At 38.7% G+C, this 27980-nt stretch overlaps 1 protein-coding gene and 1 pseudogene across 2 annotated transcripts in view; one reads left to right on the top strand and one right to left on the bottom strand.

Moving 5' to 3' along the window:
* MIER3 (MIER family member 3) overlaps positions 1-26883 on the bottom strand; it is an 80371-nt gene extending 53488 nt beyond the window's left edge. For both annotated transcript variants that reach the window (XM_072958650.1, XM_072958651.1), the window contains exon 1: positions 26616-26883. The gene's annotated coding sequence lies outside the window, so the exon portion shown is untranslated. The remainder of the gene's footprint in view (positions 1-26615) is intronic.
* LOC102539346 (uncharacterized) lies at positions 8-27276 on the top strand (annotated as a pseudogene).
* The last annotated feature ends 704 nt before the right edge of the window (positions 27277-27980 follow it).

Raw genomic sequence — 27980 nt, 5'->3', positions numbered from 1 at the left:
TTCACGCATGACTGTCTCCTGTGTCACTCTGTGGGATTCAGCCAAGCCTGGCAATACTCACGGATGGATGGAAGGGAAGGAGGCAGCAGGACTTGGACACATCTCTGTCCTGAGGGGTCAAACACAAGGCAGGGAGAGGGAACCAGCAGCTGCAGCTGCAGTGAATTCTGGGTTTGTGCTCGATGTGGGGCGGATGCAACCGGAGAAGGCTGAGCAGGCTGTTGAGAAGGAGGAGGAGCCCAGGAAGCACCCGAGGCATGGGAGTTGGGCATTCAAGGTGGGTCACCCTTAGAGTCCAGGACACCCAGCCAGGAGTCTGTCAGCACTGGGGATATTTGTGATTCTGATCCCTGGGATCTGAACTGGCAAAGTCAAGGGAGGCTCCTATTCTAAGAGGAGATGCAGACACGGCCCGGTTATTGAGAACAGGCTTAAATACAGAAGCCCAGACTCAAGACAACGGGGCTTGTGAAAGAAGATGGACAATTTAGGAACAAATTAGGCACTGTTTAAAAACCTCTGTTAGGGTTGGTTGTAGCTGAGTTGGAGTAGAAAGACTGCTCTCTGTGGAGAGAAAAAGGAAGAAGCCAGGCTCCAGACTGGACAAAAGAGGCAGTGGGCTTTCAACTGTCAGTGGTCTGTGGGACCCTTGATTGCTTCTGTTGCCCCTTTGTGAGCACAGCACCCCGCATACAAGAGTCTCTGGCCTGCAGAACAGTCCCATCCCATGTGCTGCCCCTGGAGTAGCCTCACAGTTCGTACCACAGAGCTAGTACTAAAGAGATAAACAGAAGCTTGGGAAACTCTCTAGGTTGAAATTTTTCATATTAACAGTTTTCTATGTAATGGACTGTAGTCAACTCCTTTGCTCCCTGGTGCCACCCTGCACCTGCCACCAGAGCTCTTTCTAGTCAGCCAACCCCGGCCTTCTAACTCTATGCACATTCTCTTTGAAAAAAGCCCATCAGAGATGCCTAAATGGGAGAGAGGATTGAGCAAAAGGAACAGGGGAGGGAGAAGGACCAGCTCTAATTGAAGTCAAACTTGGAAGGACACTGAAAAGGAAATGGTATAAAGAGAGACTATAGGTGGCTCACAGCAAAAGAGAATGTGACAATGAATGTATGTATGTTCATGTATAACTGAGAAATCGTGCTCTACACTGGAATTTGACACAACATTGTAAAATGACTGTAACAATAAAAAAAATGTTTAAAAACAAAAAGAGAGAGAGACTGCAGGTTGCTCTCCAAAGCATTCTGTGCTAGGACTGAGCCATCCTTGGGTATAAATCGTTTTGATGCTGATCTACCAAGGAATGAATGGACAGGTGAACAAATCAGTGAATGACTCAAAGAATCAATGGACTGATAAACAAATGAATGATGGGGATAGGAAAATGGCAATGTGCAACCATCATTATATAGATGTGTGTGTGTGAAGAAGGAAAAGTTCAAAGGGTTGATGAGTGTAACAGGTACTCAGGGAGCTACTCTGGCTCTTAGAGAGGGACTGGTGACAAAGCAAAGGGGAGTAATGAGCCCCAAATTGCCTCAGAAACCTCCACCCCTAGAAAGGCAACAGATATGTGTGGCAGCTGCATCCTCATAGCCAACAGCTGTCACGTTCAACTCTCTTTCCCCCATGGGATGTGGAGCAAAGAAGGGCCTAAGTCAAAGAACGCTCCACTCAACCAGTCCTTCTTCTGACAAGTCCCTTATGTTTAATTCCTGACACTACAAAAGAAACAGAATCACTCACAGAGTTTATAACTAATGCTTTAATGCAAATACAATCCTGTGTCTCTGAAAGACTAGCTACTCAGCATTGGCTAAAACAGTACTTCACACATGTACAGTACAGTGGAGTGGTGAAACTGGCTATGCAGAGTGGGGTGACCTCCAGCTTGACTTTATCTAGCCAATATATAAGGGGATAGTGTATTCTAATGGCCTGTTGTGGCTTACCTTTTCAGAATGAACATCAAGTTCTCAACTGATAGAGGGATTGTACCAGGATCACCTGGGGAGCTCTGTCAAACATCACAGGCCCCAGGCATCCTAGCCCTGATTCTGGTATTTCCTGCCTGAGACATAAGCTACTAGAGGGCAAGGAATTAGATCTGAATTTGTTTGTACCCAACAGAACATCTGCTGCACAGGGTGGGCTCAATGTGTATTTTTATAATCATAGAATTTGATTATCATCATAGAATTTGGAACTTGAAGAAAACTTAGAGCTCAAGCAGTCATCTTATTTAATGGCAGAAATTAGGTCCAGACTGGTGAAGTGACTTGTCCAACATCACACATCTAACTAATGGCTCAGCATGGCAATTTAAATTGCAGGAGACTTCAGAGTGGTTAGTATAAAAATGTAAATTAATCAGTAAACATAGCTGTTTTCTGCAAAGGGCAAAGCACCAGTTTTAGGAAATTGGTCAGACGATCTGATTGAGGGGATGAAAAGACATGGTAGGATCACACATCAAATGTGGGGTGTATGGGCTAGGGGTCTGTCTTATCTTTAGGTTCCTGCCCTCTCCATCCTACTGCCAACCAAGCCTTGTCAATCCTAAGCCTACAAAATAGGGTAAATGGGCATGGTTTATTGGGAAGTTATCTTCTGCAGCAGGAGAAAAGGAGCCAGTATCAAATGCCAATTCAGTGCTTCAAAAAAGATTCTGAGAAAAATGTCTTATTAATCAGGAACAATGTAGGTGAGCTTCCATTTCAAGACATATGATTTCTATTATGAAAACACTCACCACCATTAAGTATCTTTTCTTGAAGCAACAGCAAAGTGTCATGAAAATGGCTATAAATTTCAGGCAGAAGGCTACTTATTACTACTGTCAAGAGACAAGAACTCATGCAGCATTGAAACAGTTACTTCTTTTTCACTGGGCAAAGCCCAGCATAAAAACCACAGACTCTGCTTCTAGATTAAGTTCTTTTCAATACTTCACACTCCAAAGATCTAAACAGCAATGTGTTTGGCTTGAGTTGTTGTTATTTTAAACAAATACACCATCAAGTGACACTTTTTATGTAGCCACTAAGACACCACCTGGAGAAGATATTGAGGCTCAATCATCTTCTTAGACTGTGCTTTGGTGATAGAGCAGATGGCAGGGAACACTGATGTGGAGGGGGTGCAACTTTATCAAGCAAATGGTCCAGTCCTTTTGTTACCCTTTTGATAGTAAGGTCCAGTCCTTTTGTTACCCTTTTTATGAAACTGGGCTCCCTGAAGCACTTACATCTTGTGTTTCCGGATTCTATCCATCTATCCAAACAACTTAAACCAAAATCGTTGTGCCATATGAAATATTTTAAAAATATATCTGTAATCCTGATAAAAAATGTTTAGGGAGGCATGTTCTTGGCCACAATGTTTCCAAAAATATCTCTTGCACATGCCAACAATTGAGCACACAATCTGTGTTATCTGTGCCTTCAACCACTCGCACTACTCCTCATCTTTGAAGCCAGCTGTTGAAGGGCATTCATCACAAGGTCACTCAGCCTCCAAAGAGGATCATTTGACAGTGGCACACAAAGTCATCTGATGGAAGATAAGAGTCTTTGCAACTGTGTGTGGCCTGTGTGGTTGCCCAATGTCAGTGGGAGGAGAGGTGTTACCAGGAGAGAGCAGGGACTCCTTTCTGAAATTTAAAAAATACACACTACTGCCTTTTTTGCCCTGAGATAATTGATTTGTGAAATCCATCAGAGATTTAAAACTCTCAGACGGCAAGACTTGCAGTATATACAACATCCTATGAGTTTACCCTAAGAAAAATAAAATTATACCTGACCCCTTGTATTTTCATCCAATTCTGGCATTAATAGTTAAAATAATCAAATTTTTAAGGAATTTTTTTCTAACCAAGCAATTTCTCAAACAAATTTGAGAATAAAAAGCTTCTTTAATTTGAGGATGATTTTTATAGAATGTTAAGTGCAGCACTTAGGTTAATATGTATCTCAGTATTTAACTGCATTCTTCCATGCAGACCTCAGACAGAGGAAAGTGTGGAAGAATGGCAAAGAGCCTATTTACCCCAGGAGAGGCTTACAGCTCACCATCCAAGGAATTTCAGTTGTAACAAACTTTCTCAAAAATTATTTCATGGTGAAAGATTATAATTCCAAGTAATGTGGCTCAATATTTTCTTCTTCTATTGCCCATGGTATAACAATTAAAGTTGGTAAGCCCTCCCCTGGTCACACTTAAAATCTATGAAATTAAAATATGGCTGTGGTTTTGGGCAAGGCCAATGAAATCAGGCAACCCTGCCCTGGTTATAAGAATGAAATGTTAAATGAGCAACTCCACTTCAATTCATTTATCTTAAGAAAATAAAGCTATGAGAAAAGATGAATGTATAAGGATATTCATAGCAGAATTTATATAGGGAAAAACTGAGAATAATTTTAATGCTCAATAATAGAACACTAAGTATATGATACAGCCATTAAAATGATGATCAAAATGTCATAGTATTTGCTTTAAATGTTAAATAATAGGAAAAGTTATAAAATACTACAGGCAGATAAGCTAATTTTTATGGGAAAATGTAACAATACATACATAAAAAATAGTCCAGAAGAACATGTTGTATAATTATGGGTTATTTTAACTTTCTTCCTTCTTCCTAGAATAAGTATACAAGACTTGTATACCTTTATTTTTAAAAACACATTTTATAAAAAAGAATAAAAGTATCAGAGATCAAAAATGCTAATTGCCAAATGTTTGTCATAGACACCTGCAGCCCCTCCTTTCTACTTGAAAAGGCAGGATAGGTTAACCCATGAAACAAATAAACCCTACATCTTGGTAACTAAACCCAATGAGAAGTTAGTTTCCACAAATGCAATGGTCCAGTGCAGCTGTTCCTAGGCCTAAGGTCAGCAGATGAGGAAAAGAGAATTTTTGAAGTTACACAGGTTTTCTTAGACAAGCCCAGATGTAACTTACAATATCACCCAATCTCACTGGCTAGAACTCAGACATACTGCAGAGAAGTCTGAGAAACATCTAGTTATATGATTAGAAGGAAGAAGGAAATAATTGGGTTATCAACCAGTCAATTGCAACCACACTAGTATAACCAATATGGGTACGACTTCCACATGGTAACTCCACATGGTAACATGGATGTAGGAGTGAGGCATCCTTCTAAGATCTAGAAAATGAGGAAATGAAAGTTAACGGAGCTAAAGCCAACCCAATATATAAAATATATCCAATTCCTACCTATCTGAGCAATGAACAGGAGAGAATCAAATGGACACTGCAAAAGAGGCCATTCTCACCTATACTCCAGAATTTTTTGTTTCAACCACCAACTCATGATCATATTGCCACAATGGAACAGCTTCATGCTATCCATAACTGCAACCCAACAGGTTGCAGATAGACTAACAATAGCACCCAGAATGAGTTGGGCTGACTAGGGTCCAGTCTTCAGAAACATGATTGTACCAACAGATGTGAAATTATAGCAAAATCAAACATTAATGTAGTCAAATATTTTAACCTGAAATCTAACAGTATGAAGCATTCTATCTGAAGAAAGAAGTATATTAATAGAAAGAGATGATCTTCAGAGAGTTTAGTAAAAGAAAGAGCTAAGAGTAAGAATTTGGCAGTTTATTCATCACTGTTCAGGGAGACATTAGATCATAATTTTAGCTAATATTCATTGAACTCTAAGGTTCTCAGGAGTCTAAATACTTCACACACATCATATCACCTAATTCTGTAACGACTCTATGAAATAGCTTCTATTGTTATATCTTTTCAACAGATGAAGAAACAGATGGTCAGAGAGTATAAGTGACCTGCTTAAGTTTTCAGTTTGTGTCAGAGTCAGGAGTGAACCAAAGCTTTCTGACACCAAGAGCTAAAAGTCAGTATGCTCACTGCATCACACAGGACATGAAAATCATGGTCACCCAAGAGGAGTACCACATGGCAGAGCAGGAATAATTCATCATGTTCCACCTTGGCCTGGAAGAAATATTTCCCCAAGTTCCTAGACTTGGCTGGTGTCACCTGGGAGCTTATAATCATATGGTTCCCAACCCGTATTCCAGCCATTACTAAATGAAAATCTCTACAAGTGGGACTCAAGGATCCATATTCTTATAAAGGTCCTATGGTGATGTTGATATGCAATGACATTTGAGAATTAATTCTCCAGAATTTCCCTCCCTTGACTCTGATTCGCACAGTTGAAAGATTCTATTTAAAAATTCAGCCATGTTGACAATGGGAAAGATATTCTAGATGGCGTGCATAAAATTCCACTCATAGGAAAATTTGTACGCTTTTGTAAAGTAAGAGGTTAGCTTTCAGTTTTGTGGATTAGTCTTTTAGAAGCTTCATCAACAGAAGTAGATTGCCCCTACCCGATCTGTTCATTCCACTTTGTGGTCTTGTTGGGTGAACAAGAGTCCTTGTTTGCCAGAGTTTTTCTAGTTTTCACACTAAAAGTCCCACTTTCCAGGAGATTCCTTTGATTAAGCTGGTATGATTGGGAGGATGACCAACATATCTCAGTTTGCCCGAGATTGCCCCATGTTTTGAAATTGAAGGTCCCATGTCCTGGGAACCCCTTGAGTCCAATGCAAACTGCATTGGCCAGTCACCCCAACTTGATCACAAATCACTGCCTCCTGATGAAACTCTCTCTGCTTAGTCTGATAACCTCAAATTCTCTGTTTTATCTTTTACAAAATATCTTTTTTTTACAAGACTAATGATATCCAGAGTATTCAGGAAATAAGGATTTTGTTCCTGTGGAGGCCTTGTATATATTAAAACATACATACCACTTATAGGCCACAATGAGGACTCATTTAGAGAAAAGAAAATCAACATTTAGGATTTCTCAAAAATTGAATGCTCTGTAATTTCCTTTCATGCTTTCATAAGTAGGACTGAAAAAGCAAAGCAAAGGTATGTTACTATCTAGTTTCAGATATTGATGGGAAGGGACCCAAGTGCCACACCAACCATGTGATCAGAGAAACTCCAAGGTGTTTGGAGTCTGCAGAAAAAACCTCTGATGTCACCAAATCTTCACAAAGAGGCCCCCAGTGCCTCCCTCCTTGACCGAATGCCTCTCTGACTTGGGGTTCAATTTCATTCCCCAACTGTCACACTAGTTACGTTTCAAGCAAGTGAGTGACCCAGTGAGTTTGCTTAATAGATTTCTGCTTTGTTTGTGAGAGCCTCTCTTCATGCAAGAATTGGTGAGTACTGGGTCAGTCATTCATACATTAATGTATCTGAATATTCATAAACAGGGTCTGCTTTAGTGTTCCCAAACTCTGCTTCATGAATAATTCACATGTTTGACAGCAACCTATGTTATTCAATTTATTTAAAGACTACCATCAATATAGCACGCTGCTCTAAAACACAGCAACCAGTCTTTTAACTGGAGTGTGCTTTACAATTTTTTTCCAGTTATTTCTCCATCGCACTGAACCACAAATATAGGGTAATTACTAATAATTCTGTCTCTATTTGCATGTCACCACAATCAACATATTGATTGCTTTTTGATTATAATAAATGGTTGGTTAAATTGAAGGTTTGTGATTAAGAATGTTAAGCTCTGATATTTATTTAATTCAGCTGCACCAATTTAGGTTCTACATGGTAATTTCATAAAAAGCTATTGAGAATCAAAGTAGTTATTTGAATCAAGTTATAAAGAGAGCCCAGTTTCCCCAGGAGAATCTGGCGTTTGAGTAAATTACAGAGAGTAGGAGTTTGGTTTTGCCTCTTGGAGCCTACAAATCCTTCCAGCATTATGTTCATTTTGATATGTAAATAAAATGGAGGAAAACTTAGGAAATTTCTTAGGTTAATTTTCTATTTTAAGATTTGAAGAGGTAAGACTCAGAAAAAGAGTAAATGAAACCTTATTTACGCACAACTTTGCCCTAGGCATAAACAAGGTTGTAAACCAGCTGGGTAAAGACAAAAACAAGAATTACAGGAGAAATATGACAGAGCAGTCACTTTGGCAGAAAATTTGAGGGAGTATCAAGACTTTGGCTTACAGCCAGGAAACTCATTTCAAAGGAATGAAAATCCACTATGTTTTAGAGTCCCTTAGGAAGAGACACCAAATTTTTGTATAAGTCCAGTTTTGTGATTAACAAAGATTAGCCCAAACTAGAATGATCACTGTTAGGAAATTCTTACTGATATCATCAAGATTGCACTTTCACTTCATTTCCTCTTGTTTTCTTTGAATGGCCATCTTTCAACACCTTCCTCATTTATTCATTTAAGAAACATGTAAGTTCTGATGAGGACTGTGTCTCTCCCTCCACCAACCAGGGACATGATGTAGTTATACAGACCAGCTTTCATATTTTCCTATTCTAAGGCATACATATAATGTTTCTGAAATCAAGATGTATGGTTAAAATATGCTTTCTTACCCTCTCCCTAAAAAATCTGGTATTAATTGCATAATCTCACAATTCAGATTGCCTTAGAATGAAACCATGATATTATCATGGCTCATGGACTCTTCTAGACTAAAGTTCCCCTGGAAGTGTAATCAACCTGGGCCATGCCTGACTTACTAGAGAAACCCAAGTCTTCCCTATTCATAAAACCACTCTGGGGAATAAGGCTTCCTGATACCCTACTTATTGTGCATCATAGTTTACTTCCATGTAACCACTGGACACCACACAAGATGAAACTTGTCATCTTTTCTCTCTTAGACTCTCTTCCCCAGCCTATTTTGTTTTTCCTTTCTCCTGCCTCACACACTGCTTTTCCTCTCCCTCCTAAATCTGCCCATCGTGCTCTCAGGAAACTCTATTTCCTACATAACGAACTCCACTGGATTTTCAATATCACGAAGTGTTTCCTATATCTCCTTGCCTAAGGTGAAACCCAGACCTTCCCAAAGGAAACTGCCTGCCCTGCTACCCTCTGAATAGTTGCTTCTCACTACTCCATGCCTGATGTAACCTGAGGTCGAGAGACTGTCTTGACAGCATCTTCCCTAAATAATGATGCTTTCAGAACATTATTTTTCCATCCTTGAGTAAAATCCTCTTTTCCTTTAAGGTTCATAACCTGGTTTTACTGTCCTGCCTTCCTTACTCTCTTACTTGTTGACCTTCTCATCATGTTCCATCATTCACTATGAACCCTGACTTCTCATTCTCTTTTTCTCTAATTTATCATCATTCTTGATTGCTTTTGTCCATATGAAAGACCCACCTAGCACTTCAGTATCTTATTTCTTTACCTATTCAACTCCCAAATACCATCACCTTCACCTGCTTCAATTGATACATCTTGGACATCACCACCTTTTAAAATGATTCCACCTCTAAAATTTTCAAACGTTCCACTAACCGGATCATAATCTCCTATCCTACATTTCTCTGAAATTCCCATTGTCCTTGTCTTTCTTGTTTTTTCATCCTCTCTGCATTTCCTTTTCAATCTAATCTAAACTTCATAGTCTACCACTTCCACCACTCTCTATACAGTTCCCTCCACTGCCTCCCTCTTTGGTCCTTCCATCACACACGCCCAGCAAAATCCCAAGCCTGGAGAACACAACTACCTGTCTTCTATGACCTACACCTAGTCTGTGGGCACTGGTGGAAAAAAACCCAGCTATACAAACACATATAGTCAGATCACTCTGAACTCTCGGATGCCAACCAGATTCTCAGTAACTACCTTACAATCCTTCTATTGTCAAGGTAGCTTTATCTCCACTCTCTCCAGAAGTCATTTCAAACTTCTCTGTCACTTTCTTAACCTATATCTTATCACTCTTCACTCTTTATCCCCCAAGGAAAATAAAAGCCTAATTTGGGATTGTCCTTCCTAATACACACATTTACTAGTGTCTACCCCTTCTTCCTTCTTTTCCTCATTGCCAAAATGGGAAAGATGTCCTGCCTCTTATCTAAGTCTATTCTCTCTACCTGTAATCTGATCTCACTTGGTTCTACCATTTCTCAATAGTGTATCTTAACTCTTGTCCTCACACTATCTCCTTCCTAGAAGAATTTAAAAAGGACCTAGTATTTCCCATCTTAAAAAAAATAAACCCACTCTGAACTCTGTATTTTCTTCCTTTCATAGACAAGCCTCTTCAAAGAGCTATCAGCACTCAATACTTCCCCTCTCTTACCTCTCATTTATTCCTTGGCTCCTGCAATCCTGGCTTCTCACTCCACTGAAGTGACTCTCACTACGATTTCCGATCTTTGTTGTTAAATATTTGACCTCTGTAGTATTTGATCATATTAACCATATCATCTTTTTTTAAGTTTTCTTTTCTTGGCTTCTGTGAAGCCATGCCTTCTTGGTTTCCAACCTGTTTCTTCATACCACAGCCAGGTTGTCCTCCATGTCACTCTGTCTCTTGAGACAAAGTCAAGGCTCTACACATTTGGACCCCTGTTTACCTGTCCTGTCCTATCTATTGCTGTCATCCTAACTCCTGCAGAGCTACCTGCAGTTCTGGGGGATCTCTAGACCTTTGTGCCAGCTGAACCTTTTCCTGGAATATACTGCCCACTTCTCTCCTTGCTAACCCCTCGTCTCTCAAGGCTCCATTTGAACTCACTTCCTTTGTAAGCCTTCCTCGAGATCAACGTCTCTTTCCACCACCACGACTGGGTTAGAAGCCCTTGATCTCCCCCCATAGCATCCTATCATTGTGTGTTTCACAATGTCAAATGTAAACCTTGAAGCTATGGATGTGCCTTCTTCACGATAATATTCCCAGCAATTAGCACAGTGCTTAGTGAAATGTATGTATTCAATAAATATTTATGTATAAATAAATAAATGAATGAATGAGTGGTGTTTGGCCTCTGTACTAGACATCAAAGCTCTAAGCTATGTCCCGTGAAGGCTATGAGCAGTAGAAAGAGCACGGGCTTTGAATCCCAGCATGGCCCCTTTCTGGATAATGGGAAAATACTTAACCTCTTTGACCTTCAGTTTTCTCATCTGTAAACTAAAATTTTTCCTTCTAGATTGCTGTAATGATTAAATAAACAGTTATTTAAAACATGGTGCACCCTAAAATTCTAGATTCTTGATTCTCCTCACTTTTATAATAGCTCAGTTTAACTCTTCATCCAGTCGAATCCAATATGCTTTTTTCATTCTTTTCCCCTTAGAGCTATTTCCTTCCTGTATATTAGGCCATCTTCCCACAACTCATCTACATAGCCACCTTCCTCTTTTCTTTGATTTCTTCCAAGAGCTGATTCCTGTACCTCATTGCTGAGGCAGACACCACTAATGGTTTTTGCAGAAACTGTGGCGTCAGACACAGCAGCAGATCCATAAGTTACTGTACATCCATGTGAGCAAAAGATAGGGCTTGAATTCCCAGGTGGGAAATGATAAATCTAATTGCTGAAGTGGATACCATTAATGGTTTTTGCAGAAATTATACTGTCAGATCCTTCATCATGTGACACTTGAACTCCCAAGAGCAATCAGGAAAATAAATTCTGGTGTATCAGAAGTTCTTAGCCAGATCTTGCATTAAAATTTAACTTCATAAGTATTTGATGGGGACAAAGCAAAAGCTATACAATTAATCCTTCTCACCCAGTTGTTCTTAAAAAAACTGACTTAGGACTCCCATCCTATATAGATTAATTAACTAATTAAATTTCCTAGTATATACTAAGTGTCTTGTGTGTACTAGGCATTGTGACTCGTCTAGGAGTAAGTACAGTTTGGAACTGGAATCAGTTTAGCACAGTAGTTAACAACTTGGCTCCAGCTCACTTCCTGTCTGCTCAAACTCATATGTAAGCTTCATTACTCACTACTTGCATGACCTTGAGCAGTTCACTGCTTTGTGCCTCAGTTTTCTTGTCTGTAAAATGGAAATAATGGTACATTCCTGATTAGGTTATAAGGAATAAATGAGTGAACACATGTTAGGGGTTACTTAGGACAGTGCCTGCCACTGTATACACTTAAATTTGTTAACCACAATTGTTGTGGGAACCCTGAGGAGGGGCATCCATCCCAGGCTTGGGGACCAAGAAGGGACTGCTGGAGGAAATGATATCTAAACTGAGACAAGAAGGATGAGTGCAGGTGAAAGGAAGAGTGTTTTAGACAGCAGGAACAGCATGTCCAAAGCCCAGTGACTATGATCCAAAGTGGAAAACTGTTAGCTGAGAGTTGCTGGATTATAGTGTGTGTGTGTGCGTGTGTGTGCATGTGTGTGTGTGTGCTGGAAATAGGAGGGTTAGAGAGAAAGATGATAAAAGTAAGCAAGGGTTCTACATGTCTTCCATTTGTCCCTTCCCATTATAATCTTCTCCACCCAGCTCTTTGTCCCAAGGCTGACTTCTATGGACCATTTCTGTGGTTCCTTTGCTTACAGGCTTCCAGTGTATTTAGCCAAAGAGAAGCCCTGAAAGGTCATCAGAGGGAGGGAGAGGGTTGAGGGTGGGATATTACTTCCGTATAAACCTTCCTGGAGGGTCCCAGTGAGCCACAGCTCCTTTCAATCACTCCTTCTCACCTAACAATCATTCCCAACCATGAAGAAAGAGCCTCAGCCCAGGAAAACACCTGGGGAAGGAGGTTACCAAGCCTGATAGTCTTTGGATCCCCAAATATTTCTAACACCCACTGGATGTCTCCTACCCAACCCCAAGAGTCAGCCCTGAGAAGCAAAGAGAAGAAAGGTCTCTTTCTCCTTGTATACTCTTTCCCTTAAAATCTCCTAGGATCAAAAGGTGTGGATTTCAAAATTTCTTTTTTTGATTGAGGTAAAATTGGTACATAACATTATATTAGTGTGAGGTGTTCAACATAATAATTTGGTATTTGCATATACTACAAAGTGACTGTAAGTCTAGTTACCATCCATCACCATACAGTTGACTCCCTTCACCCTCTTCATTGCCCCCCAACCCCCTTCCCCTCTGATAATCTCCAATCTGTTCTCTGTATCTATGAGTTTTATTTTGTTTTGTTTGTTCATTTGTTTTGTTTTTTAAATTCCATATATAAGTGAAATCGCAAGGTATTGGCCTTTCTCTGACTAACTTATTTCACTCAGCATAATACCCTTAAGGTCTATCCATGTTGTCCCAAATGACAAGATTTCTTTCTTTTTTATGGTTGAGTAGGATTCTGTTATGTATGTAAACACATCTTGTTTATCCATTCATCCATCAGTGGACACTTAGGTTGTTTACATGTCTTGGCTATTGTAAATAATTTTCCAATGAACATAGAGGTGCATATATCTTCGCAAATTAGTGTTTTTATTTTCTTCAGGTAAATGCCCAGAAATGGAATAGCTGGATCATATGGTAGTTCAATTTTTAATTTTCTGAGGAATCTCCATACTGTTTTTCACAATGGCTACACTAATTTACATTCCTACCAACAGTGTAGAAGGATTCCCCTCCCTTCACATCCTCAACACTTGTTATTTCTTGTCCTTTTGATAATAGCCATTCTGACAGGAGTGAGATAATATCTCATTGTGGTTCAATTTTTCATTTTCTTTATGTTATGTCCTCCTTAGTTATTGGGCAGATGGCTTCATGGCTTGACCATTTAATGGAAGTGGTATCTACTTTATGCCATGATATAAACTTCTATATTCTGAATGCCTCAGGAATGGCTCTAGAAATGAGCTCCATAAGATGTCTTGGCCCCACAGATTACCAAGGGCAAAATTATATTAGTTTAATATGCTCACAATATTTCACCTGTTACACGAAGATTTGCAGTTTTATATATATCACACACAATTCCTGGGCATAATAAGCACTTATCAAATAGTACCAATTCTTATTATTAGAGATGATGCGGTGATATGATTATTATTAACTCTTAGGCAGTGACTCTGAAGGGCTCTCTACTGAACCCAGATGACCACAGATCCACACGCATAACCTTCCTTCCTTTGGACAATTTTTTTTCATTTTATGGTTTTTAACCCTGCATCTGGGTTCTTCTCTGTGGAGCTGTGGTAGAGTTGTCTCAAATCCATTATCACTTGCCAGTGTAATCTGTTGGCTGTTCTGCTTCCCTACACCCCTCTGCTCTGCTTTGGGAAGCACATCTTCAAGTAGGAAGGGGCAGCCACCATGGCAGTCCCTGATTCCAGCCCTACAAAGCTCTCATCTGATTGATACACTTTCTCAGGGCCACAGCAATATTTGCCAGGAGTGAGAACTGCTGGCACTACCAGTCCTCGCCTCTAGGGGCACTCTGGTCTCTCTAGTCATCAGAGCTGAAGTGGTCAGCTAGAGATCATAGGAATGGGCTCTTCTGCACAAAACAAGTTCTTGACCCTAATATAACTAGTTCCAGCCTGGTTTTATTTGCACAGTTCCCAGGGTTTATAGGAACCTGATCTTCCTCTTTGGTGCTATCTCACTTGGATGGTAGACCAAGATGCATGGACTTTGAGCTTTGGACAGTTTGGGAAATTTGTTGATATGTGTGGTAGCTATGAAAATGCATTGCTCAGACCTCCTTCAAGACAGTTTGTGGGTGCTACTGTGGTAAGACAGGGTGGTTTTGTAAATCTTTTCTAGAATCCTCCAATATGCTCTCTCTGTGTGGACCTCCATCCCATCCTGTCTAGCCCTGAGGTGCACTGCACACTTCCTGTGTAGCATCCTTGTTCTCTGGAGGAGGAATATATTCTACTTGGTCTCTTAGCTTTTCAGTTTCATCCTCCAGACATTATGTGGACTTCTAAACACTAGAAATCCTACTATTTCATGATGTAGTTCTCTTAATTCTGTTTGTTTTGTCAGACCTATATCATTAGCTAGTTTGTTAGAGCTGGTTCCGTCTCTAATTTAATTCAGTTATTTCTCTTAAGTGTGAGAAAGATGTTTGGAGACCACAAACATCAGGGCCATTTGGGATGTTTGTTAAGAAAGGTCATGTCCCTCACCTAACACACACACACACACACACACACACACACACACACACCCTTAGATCTTTGGTACAAAAACTCAGCAAATTAAATTCAACAATGTATTAAAAGAATAATACACCAAGACCAAGTGGGATTCATTCCAGGAATGCAAATTAGGTTCAAAATTCAAAAGTCAATCAATGTAATCCACAATACCAACATGCTAAAGAGAAAAAAAATATGATCATATCAGTTGACAGGAAAAAAGTTTGATGAAATTCAATATTCTATCATGATAAAAACTCTCAGTACATTAGGAATAAAGGGCACTTCCTCAACCTCATGAAAAGCAATTGCAAAGACATTTATAGCTAACATCACACTTAATAGTGAAAGACTCAGTGCATTCACACTAAGATTCAAAACAAGGCAAAGATGTTGGCTCTCACCCCTCTTATTCAACATAGTACTGGAAGTTTTAGCCAGTGCAGCAAGGCAAGGCAAGAGAATAAAAAGCATCCAAATTGGGAAGGAATAAATAAAACTTGTCTCAATTTACATGATTATCTACACAGAAAATCCCAAGGAATTTTTTTTAAAACCTCCTAGAATTAGTAAGTGAGGTCATCAAGATCTCAGGATAGAAGAAAATCATTTTAAAAAATCAATATTATTTCTATACACTAGCAACAAACACATGGACACAGAAATTAAAAATACAGTATCATTTACAATTTTTCAAAAACCATTGAAATACTTAGACATAAATCTAATGAAACATGTACGAGCCTCCTATGCTGAAAACTACAAAATGCTGATGAAATCATTTAAAAAAGATCTAAATTAATGGAGAGACATACTATGTTCATGGGTTGAAAGACTCAACATATGTAAACATGTCAACTGTCCCTAAATTGACATACACATTTAATGCAATTCCATTCAAAATCCCAGCAACATTTTTGTAAATATAGAAAATATTATTCTAAAATTCAGATGGAAAGGCAAAGGAACTAGTATAGCTAAAACGTTTTTTAAAAAGAATAGTGGAAGAATCTGCCCACCCAATTATTATATGGCAACAATAATCAAAACCACGTGGTATTAGTGGAAGAATAGACACTTATATCAATGTGTGATCAGAACAGAGAATGCAGAAAGAAATCCACACAAGCATGCTCAACAAATTTTTGACAGTGGTGCAAGAGCAATTCAATGGAGGAAAGACAGCCTTTTCAACAAATAGTGCTGCAGCAATTGACATCCATAGGCAAAGAAAATCGACCTTCAATGTCATATTTTATATAAAAAAATTACCCCAAATTGGATTACAGACTTAAATGTGAAATATAAAACCTTTAGAAAAAAAAAAAAGGAGACAATCTTCACAATCTAGGGCTAGGCAAAGAATTCTTAGACTTGACACCATTCTTAGACAGGATCCATCAAAGGAAAAATTGATAAATTAAACCTCATCAAAATTAAAAACTTTTGCTTTGTAAAAGATCCTGTTAAGGTGATGGAAAGATAAACAACAGCTCAGGAGTAGAATACAGGTCCAAGGAATTACGACTCTTGCTGTTTCATAGGATACGCTTCCTACTGGAATAGACCATAGCCTCTTAATTCCTGTGTAACACCATCCTTGCTCACCTCTCCATCCTATACCTGACAACCCATTTATTTTCAACTGGAGGAAAAAACATAACATTCAGAGTCTTAAGGTCAAAATGAAGATCTTTTCAGAAGTATAAATGACCTGATTTTAAAATAAAATGTATATTCTTACAGTTCCTGATCCTGCAAATGGTAAAGAAGGAGAAGAAAGTCCCCTTTCCAAAACAAAAGCTCTGGACTCCACGTACTCACATCACACATTCTTGTCTTGGGCTGAAGGTTCACAGCTAAGCTAAGGGTTTCCATTTCCTCCTAAAATCTATTTAAGGAAAATAAGGATTTAAAAAAAGACACAAGTTACCTTTGATAACAAATAGAATTAAAACCTGTAGTAGACAGCTGCTTGCTTCCCAAAATGTCTTGGCAGCCTCACAGCTGCAACTTTCCTGAAACCTGAGGAATCAAATTTAAGAGAAGTTGGAAGCTAAAGAATCAAGACTTTAGCAGGGAGGGTACTGCTCAGTGGTAGAGTGTGTCCTTAGCATGCACGAGGTTCTGGGTTCAATCCCCAGCACCTCCATTAAAAATGAATAAATAAATAAACCTAATTACCGTCCCCCTTCCCCCACAAAAAGAGGGGGGGAAAAAACTTAAGAATCCAGACATTAGAATACCAAAGCACTAGATGGTTGAAAGGAATTTTGATTGACTAGGCAAGTAATTCACACCAAATAAATCTATGTCAAGGTAGAGGAATGCAGTGAGGCTGGGGAAGGGGAATGGGTATGCTTGCTGTAAATCTCACTTTCACGTCTAAGCACTTGAAGACATTTTCCAGTGTATTTCATGGCCAGGGGTAAACTCTACTACCAGGCAGTTAGGCTTTCTTCCAGAGGACAAAGGGATCATCTGTATGTTTTCTTCTTTCTGTTAGAGGGAGATGGGGGAGGAGGGGTGGTGATGAGCAGAGACCAGACATTCCCCAAAACACCTGGTTTTCGTACTGACCAGAGAACTTGGCTGCAAATAACAAAGACTTTGGGTAACTAAGCAGAATACAAATTTATCATCAGGAAATCTGAAGAACCTAGCTCAAAAATGAAGTATGAACCAATGGAGTCCAAACACGTAGGCCCGCTGCCAGGATCATGCCAGCCTGGCTGGGGGCCATTGCTGCAGCTGTCACCACTGCTATAAACTGAACATGGCCAATGGCTCTGCTACCACTGGACCCTGGGGGTCACCACTGTTATCACCATCACTAGGGGACTTGAATCCCCTGCGAATAGGATGAATCAGAATGAAAAGTCAGGATCTCCAGGAGGTTTTAATGAATCAGGACTCCAAAAGTATGGCCTACAAATTTGTATTTTAAAATAAACTCACCAAGATGACTTTAAAGATCCACCTTGAGGGGAGGGTATAGCTCAGTGGTAGAGCACATGCTTAGCATGCACAAGGTCCTGGGTTCAAACCCCAGTACCTCCACTAAAAAATAACAAATAAATAAATAAACCTAATTACCCCCCCAAAAAAAGAATTGGGTGGCCACTTAAATGATAGGCCAGTGGCCTCCCATTAAAAAAAAAAAGCAAAAAAAAAAATCAAAAATAAAAAACAAAACAAAAACAGCTTATCTCCAAGTAAAGATCCACCTGATTTGGAAAGTAGTAACTTAAATGTAGAATATTAATCATGTTATTGCCCTAATCAAAGCCTTCCTGTTTGTTTTCTGTTCAGAATTATTCAATGACTTATTATTACCTATGGGAAATCAAGTTCAGATTCCTTAGCCTGGCATTCAATACTCGATATTTTCTGGCCCCATCCCATTTTTCCAGGCGTATATCCTCTTCTCCTCTCTGTGGACCTACCACAGCAGTCCCAGTGAACCGCCGTGACCTTTCTGAGGCTGTGCTGCTGCTCCCTTGGCTTCACTCCCATCTTTATCTGCTGAAATACTCTTCATTTTTCAGATCACCTTCACCACAAGCTCTCTTTAATTATTTCTCAGCTGTCTCTAAACTCTCTTTAGTACTTTACTTCTCTTTTGACACATCATATTATGACTTATGCTATAGATTTTGTGCATATATATTATTTATTGTAATACAGAAGAATCTCTGCATCACATATTGTATACAGAATAGTACCTGACACATAGTAGATATTCAATAAATGCATAAACAAAAGCCATCTTGGGAATTTCTCCAGTCAGAGTTACAAAGTACACTAACCCTGATAAATGTTCCCAATTAGGGGCACAGCTGGCCACAAATTCTAGTATTCTAAACAACAGTCTGTTTATCAAATTTACCAACTGGAATTCTTTAAAAGGAACGGATGGTCGTACTAAGTCTCCTTAAATACAAATATTATTTACCCTATCACTTAATTGAATACCAATAAAACTGTGTTTTACAGATTTAGATCACACCCTGGCCCTCAAAAGTCAAAATTAAGAATGTCTATCAACTTAGAGCAAACATTACTTACACAAAAATGATTTTTGTTAATGGTGACCAGGAGAGAAATACTTCATTGTAAATATGTTGCAGTGAATTTTTAGATAGAACATTCCAAAACCCAGCTATCTCAGTACTTATTTTTTAAGAGGTTAACCACAAAGAAAAGGTTGCCCATTGACCACTTGGGTCAAAGTTTAAAGGCCTAAAGTGATTGACTGGCACAACGTTATGTGGTTAAAAAGGAAGAAAGACCAAGTTTTGGATTTCTTTTCTCTGGTTACCTTGTGTCAGAGATAATACTATAAAGCTATCAATACAATGGTGTTTGCTTTCATTTTTCTCTATATCTGGGATGTTTTTCACTACCTTTGCTTGAAAATTACAAAACTAAGCCAAACCAAAATGAAAACAGAAAAACAAAATGAAATGGAATGAAACAAAGATCTTCACTCCTTTGCTTTGACAGTGCAGCTGATTACAGCTGGATAAATAGGCAGGTGAAATGGGGGACAGGAGGTGGGTAGTGGGCTTATTAATGCAACTGTGGAGTGGTCAGTGAGTTTGGAGGTTCCACACAAAGTTCAATCCAGATTCAGGAAAGGATTGGGGGAAAAAAGGCCCAGCTGAGGATGATGTCATGACTCTATTCATTTATTCAGCAAATATTTACCCAGTGTTTGGCATCATAGGTCTTGGGATGAGTAAGACAGATATACTTGAAGGAGATAATGAATAAATGATTGTGCAAATGATTATTCTGCTGTGTTGACAACAATTACTATGATAGAGATGTATACAGGGTAGTCTAAGATTATATAACATAAGTCCCAACCCCAACTCACTTTCTGTGTAAATGAGCAGGGTCCTATAGTCATCATTGGTGACCATCTGATATCTGTAATGGTGTTTGTAACTGCCTAACTGTATAATGGTTTAAAGGGTTTTTTTTCCTCATGCTTTTGCTGACCAGGGTTGGGCTGCAGAGGAGGAAGGCTTGGGGGGTCTGCCCAACTCCCTCATGGTGCTGTGGGCAGGAATCACACTCATGCCCTGCTCTTGCCCCAGTGCCCTGTTCTTGATCCTAGTGCCCTCCTCTTGACCCCTTGTGGCTTCCTTGTATCCTGTTGTTTGAGCTGAAGACATCAGTCTGCAGCAGGAGATCCTAGACCTCAGTCTTAGAAGGCTAAAAGCATTTATCAACCTGACTTTCTTTTGTTCATCCCTTCTACATACCTGGTCCAGGTTCCATGCTAAAGAGGACTCAAGATGAGAAAGATATAGTTCCAATTTCTAGCCAATAGGTTTTATAGAACTCATATAATAGGATAACCTTTAAGCATCAATATTGCTGGTGAAAAAAAAAAAACAACTCTAACAAAAAACTTAATACATGCTAATCTTGAAAGCAAATAAAGGAAATCCCCAGGTGCCAGACATGCAAAACAGGAGTTGGAGCCAAATCTCTCAAGAGAAGTTTAATAAATCAATAAAAGTTTCAGAGGCCAACAACTGGGGTACTGGTGGTTTACATAGGGATGAGAGGTGAGGATTTGGGCTTCCCACAAAAGCCATGGCTCACAAGGCTGCTCTGTCCATGATAATGAAATGGAAAGACCCTGACTACTGTCCAGGGAAGTGTCAATAAAGCTCTTCTTCTACCAAGGGAAAGTGGCATCCATCGTAAATCAGAACCCCAAATCTGTGTCACAAGAGTGAGAGGGTACAAATTCATCCTAGGTTCAGTGATCTGCTAGAAGGACTCACAGGTTGTCCTCATGGCTAGGATTTATTACACTGAAAGGATACAAAGCATAAACAGCAAAGAGAAGAAGCATGTGGGCAAAGTTCAGAGAAAATCAGTTAAAACTTTCCAAGACTTCCTTCCCGGTAGAGTCACACAGGACACACTTAATCCCCCCAGCTAGAATTTGTTACAACACAGGTGATATGTTGTCTATTAGAGAATCTCATCAGAGACTCAATGCCTAGGATGTTAATTGGGGGCTTGGTCATGTAGTCCTCCTCTGCCTAGCTTACACCCAAATCCCAGGCTCCCAGTAGGAAAGTATGTGTTCATCCTAAACCATGTTGTTTGTAAAATTTAAGCAGTGTGAGTCACTTTGATCAGTTCTGAGAATCGTGGGACCATGCTTGAAATCTAAGTATGTGGAATGGAAACACAAAAAACCTTAAGCCTTGTCACCACACACACACAAAAAGGTAGCTACGTGATGTGATGGATGTGTTAAATAACTTGTTTGTGGGACTCATTTCACAATGTATACATATATCAAAACATCATGTTGTACCTTAAATATGGTACAATTTTGCTTGTCAATTATACCTCAATAAAGCTAGAGAGGGAAGCAAAATCAAACAAAACCAAAATCTATTTTTTTTACAACCAAGATTCTTGACTTGTATAAGAACAATCTGAAAGAGACTTTAAAATAATACATGGTCTCTGTCACCTCAAAATATTAGCACCTGGTGGGGGAAACAGACATGTAGGCACCTTACCATATATAAGGTGAAAAGCGCTGTAACAGACACACCTACAAAGCACTCTGAGAACCGCATGGAGGGAAACTTTTTCTTTGTGGGTGGAGCAGGGGAAGGGGCCAGGTCACGCTTTACAAGGAAGTAACATGAACTGAGTCGTTAAGGGTCCATGGGATTTCATCATTCAGAGAGGTGAGAAAAAAAGACTTGTATTTAAAGGGCAAAACATGATCAAATGTAAGCCAGGAGGGAGGTGAGCCTGAGGATAAAGTAATTTAGGGTATGAGCACAATTAGATAGAAGGCTGAAGAGAAAATAAGGAGTGTCTAAAGAAGGATATGGGAAATTAAGGTGAATACCTGGGTAGAACCAAGTTCTATAAAACCTACAAATGACACTCTAAAATGTTTGAATATTATCCTTGTCCGATTTCTGTCAGTTTTAGAGATAAAGCATATTAGACCATCAGCTGCATGAGCTGGTGAAAGAAGAGAAGCCACTAAGGTGAAGAATGGACTGGGGCAAAAATCCAGCCTCACACCTAGTCACCGAAAGCAGACAAAAACCAGTGAATTCTTTAAGGCTTAAAGAAGGCTTATTCAAAAAAAAGGTCTTAATTCGGATAAAAGAAGTCTTATTCATATGAAACAAAGGACCCATGGGAAAAATACAAAACAAATAGCAAGATGATAAATTTAAATCTAACTATACCAATAATCACAACTTAAACACCCTGATTAAAAGACAAAGATGGTAGATTATCCATATTGGCTCATAGTTTTGTTATGGACTGGATTTTGACACCCCAAAATTCATAAGTTGCAGCCCTAACCCCCAGTCTGACTATATCTGGCAAGAAGGTCTTTTAGAGGTAATTAAGATTAAATGAGGTCCTAAGGGAGAGGCTCTAATCCAATAGAATGGTGGCCTTGTAAGAAGAGGAAGAGGAGATTCATTCTCTTTCTCTCATTCTCTTTCATTCCCTCTCTCCTGCTTTCGCTCTCTCTTGCTCCCTTTCCGATTGCACCAGGAAAAGCCACGTCAGCACACAGCAAACAGGCAACATTTGCAAGCCAGGAAGAGTGTCCTCACCAGAGACTGAATAGACTCGCACCTTGATCTTGGACTTCTCAGCTTCCAGAACTGTGAGAAATAAATTTCTGTTGTTTAAGCAAGCCACCCAGACCATGGCATTTTGTTATGGCAGCTGGAGCAGAGTAAGACAAATTGTAACAAATGTACTACGCTAATGGTAGATGTTAATAATAGGGAAAGTCGGGTGACAGGAGTGAAGGGATATATAGGAACCCTCTGTACTTCCTGCTCAATTTTTCTGTAAACACAAAACTGCTCAAAAAAGAAATTCTATTAGTTTTTTTGAAGGCAGAAATTATCCAAGTTGTTATAAGAGCAAGATTCACTACACAGTGCCTACGAGAAATGCATGTTATAAAGACACGAGGTAAGCAGTAAAAGGAAAGAAAAAGATATATACTAGGCTGATGCTAATCAAAATAAAAGCTAGAGCACCTATATTAATATCAAACAAAGAAGGTTTCAGAGCAAAGAATCTTGCCAGGGATATATAAATTCAATTCATTAATGGTAAATGGTCAATCTACCCATAAGGACATAACAGTCTTAAACAGATATGTACCTAATAGCAGAGTTTCAAATAAACATGAAGCAAAAACTAACAGAATTGCAAAGAACAGTAGATACCCCATAATTACAGTCAGAGATTTCAATAGCTCTTTCTCAATAATTAATAGAAAAAAATAGAGAAAAAGACTTGAACAGGGCTGTCAATCAACATGACCTAATAGATGTTTATAAAATCCTCCATCCCAAAACAGTCAAAAACATAGTCTTTTCAAATGCATACATAACATTAAGTTAAGAATCTTGAGATGGGCAGATTATCCTGAATATTCAAGTAGACCAGTGCGATCACAGTAATTCTTATAAGAGGAACCAACAAGGAGTCAGAGAAGACGTCAGTGTAATGACCTAAGCAGAGGTTGGGGTTATGTACTTTGAAGTGGAAGGAAGGGCTCACAAGCCAAGGAATACAAGCATCACTAGAAGATGACAAAGGCAAGGAAACAGATTCTCTCCTCAGAGATTCCAGAAGGAACCAGCCCTGCCAACACCTTGACATTAGTTCAAAAAAACCTGAATTTGTACTCTTAACCTCCAAAATTTTAAAAGAACAATTTCATGGAATTTTTTTTCATTTCATGTTATTTAAAGCTATTAATTTTCTTGCAATTTGTTACCAAAGCAATGGAAATCTAACACAGCCCTTAGAATAGTACTTAGAAGGAAGTTCATGGTAATAAATGCCTCAGTTTTTGCCTTATGAAACTAGGAAAAAAGAAATGAATGAAATCTAAAGTAGCAGAAGAGACAAAATGATAAAAATCAAGAAGAAATCAATGAAATAGAAAACAGAAAAACAATAGAAAGAAATCATTAAAACTAAAAGCTGGTTCTTTAAAATCAATAAAATTAATAAACCTCTAGCTAGATAGGTCAGGAAAAGAAAAAGAAGACAAAAATTACCAATATGAAGAATGAGAGAAGTGATCACTAGAGATTCTACAGATACTAAAAGAATAATAAGAAAATACTATGAATAGTTTTGTGCCAATAAATTCAAAAACTTAGATAATAAAATGAAAAAATTCTACAAACTACCAAAGGTAACTCAAGAAGTAAGTAACTTGAATTGCCCTATATCTATTAAACAAATTGAGTTTATAGTTAAATACACTCCCCACAGAAAAGTCCAGAGCCAGATGTCTTTACCAATTTCTACCATATATTTAAGGAATAATACTAATTCTATACAAACTTCCCCAGAAAATTGAAGAGGACAGGCTACTTCTTAACTCATTCTATGTGGCCAACATAATCCTAATACCAAAACCAGAGAGACATTACAAGAAAAGAAAACTACAGACCAATATCCCTCATGAACACAAGTACAAAAATTCCAAATAAATTTTAAGTATGAATTGTATCCAACTATATTTTAAAATGATAATACACTGTAATTACATGGAATTTATCCCAATGTATCCCCCATTACATGGGGCTTATGCCAAGAATGCAAAACTGGTCTAACATTCAATTATCAATCAAGTTAATTCACCATACAGGGTTTTTTTTTTAGCTAAAAATAAAAAGAAAAACAACAACCCTATTTGATCATCTCAATAGATGCAGAAAAAGCATTTAACAGAATTCATCAATTCTTGAATAAACAAAAGAAAAAACTCTCAGCAAACTGGGAATAGAAGAAAACTTCAATCCGATAAAGTGTAATTACAAAAAACCTATGGCTAACATCACATATAATAGTGACTGTTGAATGTTTACCCTCATAAATTCAAGAATAAGACAAAGATACGCACTTTGACATTTCTATTCAACATTATACTGGAGGGTCTAATCAGTGCAATAAGACTAAAATAAATAAATAGCTGCTGTAATAGAAAGAAAGTAGTAAAACTATTTACAGAAGACATGATTGCCTATGTAGAAAATCAGATGGAATTTATTTAAAAGGTACTCGAATTAATAAATGAGTTCAGCATCCAGCAATTCCACTCCTGGGTATATATTCAAAAAACAAAAGCACTAATTCGAAAAGATACGTGCAACTCAATGTTATAGCAGCATTATTTACAATTGGCAAGATATGGAAGCAACCTAGGTGTCCAAAACAGATGAATGGATAAAGAATATGTGGTATATATATTCAATGGAATACTACTCAGCCATAAAAAGATGAAAATTTTGCAATTTGCAGCAACATGGATGGACTTGGAGAGCATTATTCTAAGTGAAATTAAGTCCAAGAAAAAAACAAATACTGTATGCTATCATACGTGGGATCTAAAAAATACAACAAACTGGTGTCCATAACAAAAAAGAAGCAGATGCACAAATATAGAGAACAAACTAGTGGTTACCATTGGGGGTGGGGGGAGCAGCAATATAGGGATGAGGGAGTGGGAGGTACAAACTACAGGGTGTAAGATAGGCTCAAGGGTATATTTTACAACACAGGGAATATAGTCAATATTTTATAATAACTGTAAATGGAAAGTAACCTTTAAAATTATATAAATAAATTAAATAAATACATAAGTTTAGCAAGTTGCAGGATTTAAGGTCAATATGTAAAAATCATTTGTATTTCTATACACTAACAATGAACAACTGGAAACTGAATTAAAGTGTACACTTAAAATAGCATCAAAAATATGAAATTCTTAGGGATAACTCTGACAAAAAATGTGCAAAATATGTACACTGAAAACTATAAAACATTGCTGAGAAAAATTAAGGAAGACTTTAATAAATGGAAGAGATATGGTATTCATGAAAAACTCAGCATTGTTGAGATGTCAGTTCTCCCCAAATTGATCTATAGTTTCAACACATCCCAATCAAAATGCAGCAGGCTTTTTTGTAGAAATAGACATGCTGATTCTAAAATTCATATGGTAATGCAAAGGATCTAGAATAGCCAAAATGTCTTTGAAAAAGCAAAACAAAATTGGAGGACAAATGCTACCTCATTTCAAGACATTATAAAGCTACAGTCCTCAAGAAAGACAAATAGATCACTGAAACAGACTAACGGGTCCAGAAAGAGACCTACACATATATGAACTGATTTTTTACAAAGAAACAAAAGCAATGCAGCGAAGACAAGTCTCTTCCACAAATGCTGCCTGCTGGAGCTGTTGGATATTCCTATACACAAAAATGAATTCTTTTTTTTTCCATCCACACTTTGTATCATTTAAAAAATTAATTCAAAATGGATTAAATTCTCAATTTGTAAACCCTAAAACTAGAAAACGTCTCTTAAAGGACAGGAAACATTCAGCAATGCAATCCACAGTCCCGCGGATCTGTTTCTTTCTTCAACGGTGTTTGGACAGAACAGACGCAAGGACACTGCTTCCTCCAGCCGCCCACCACCTGGTTGCAACATTTGGAACCAACCACTCAGCTATTTTCAGCCTCAAGAACCAGCCAACACCATTTTTTGAGCTTACCTCCTCACTGCCAATCAACCATTAGCTCCAACTTTCGTCAGTTATTCCGCCGAGGTGGAGGCCAATGTCAGCCACCTGGTCAACATGTAACTGCGGGCCTCCTACACCTGCCTCTCTCTTGTGCTTCTATTTCCACATGGAGGACGTGTCTCTGGAGGGCACGGGCCACATTTTCCTCAAACTGGCCAAGGAGAAGTGCGAAGGCACTGTACTCTTGAAAAGGCAAAATCAGCGAGGCACCCGCGCCCTCTTCCAGGATGTGCAGTTGCTGCCGCAAGATGTGCGGGGTAAAACCCCGGATGCTACGGAAACCACCGTGGTCCTGAAGAAGAACCCGAAGCAGGCTCTTTGGGATCTGAACGCTCTGGGTTCTGCCCCGCTGACTACCACCCCTGTGAGTACCTGGAAAGCCACTGCCTAGATGAGGAGGTGAAAGTCATCAAGACGATGGGTGACCGTCTGACTAACTTAGCAGCCTGGCGGCCACCCGGCTAGACTAAATGAATACCTCTTGAAAGGCTAACCCTCAAGTACAACCAGGAGCCTCTGAAGCCCAGCCACCTTTGAGGAACCCCTCTGGTATCAGGGCTTTTGTGGAACCCCTCTGGTATCAGGGCTTTTGCCTGAAGTCTGTCTCTGCAGCTGCTGGGCAGCATTTTAACCACCCGGGAGCCCTCTCCCAAGCTTTGCACCAAATGGAAACAATAAAACTTTTTGCAGCAAAAAAAAAAAAAAAAAAGGAAAGAAAGAAAGGAAACACACACAAACGCGCACACACACGCACACAAAACTAGAGAAGTTACCAAATCATTGTGAACCTCAAGTTAGGCAAAAATTTCTTAAATATAAAGCCAACAAATATAAATTGGACTAAATCAAAATTAAAAACTTCTGCTCCTTGAAAGACATTGTTAAGAAATAAAAAGAAAAGCCACAGACAAGGAGAAAATGTTTGTGAATCATATTTCTGATATAGGTCTTGTATTCAGAATGCATAAATAATTCTCAAAACTCAATAATTAAAAGCAGGGACTCAAAAAAGATTTATACACTCATGTTCACATAGCAGTGTTATTCACAGTAAGCTAAAAGGTGAAAGCAACACAAATGTCCATCAACAAAGGAATGGATAAACAAAATACGGTATATACATACAATGAAATATTACTCAACTTAAAAAGAAAGGAAATCTTGGGGCAGGGTATAGCTCAGTGGTAGAGCACATGCTTAGCATGCTGGAGGTCCTGGGTTCAATCCCCAGTACCTCCAATTTAAAAAAAAGGGAAATCGTGACATATGTTACAATGTGAATCAATCTTGAGACAATTATGCCAAGTGAAATAAGCCAGTCACAAAAGTATGAAT

This window comes from Vicugna pacos, chromosome 3 (assembly GCF_048564905.1).
Source record: "Vicugna pacos chromosome 3, VicPac4, whole genome shotgun sequence".
Taxonomy (NCBI): domain Eukaryota; kingdom Metazoa; phylum Chordata; class Mammalia; order Artiodactyla; family Camelidae; genus Vicugna; species Vicugna pacos.
This window is presented reverse-complemented; position numbering and strand designations above follow the sequence as displayed.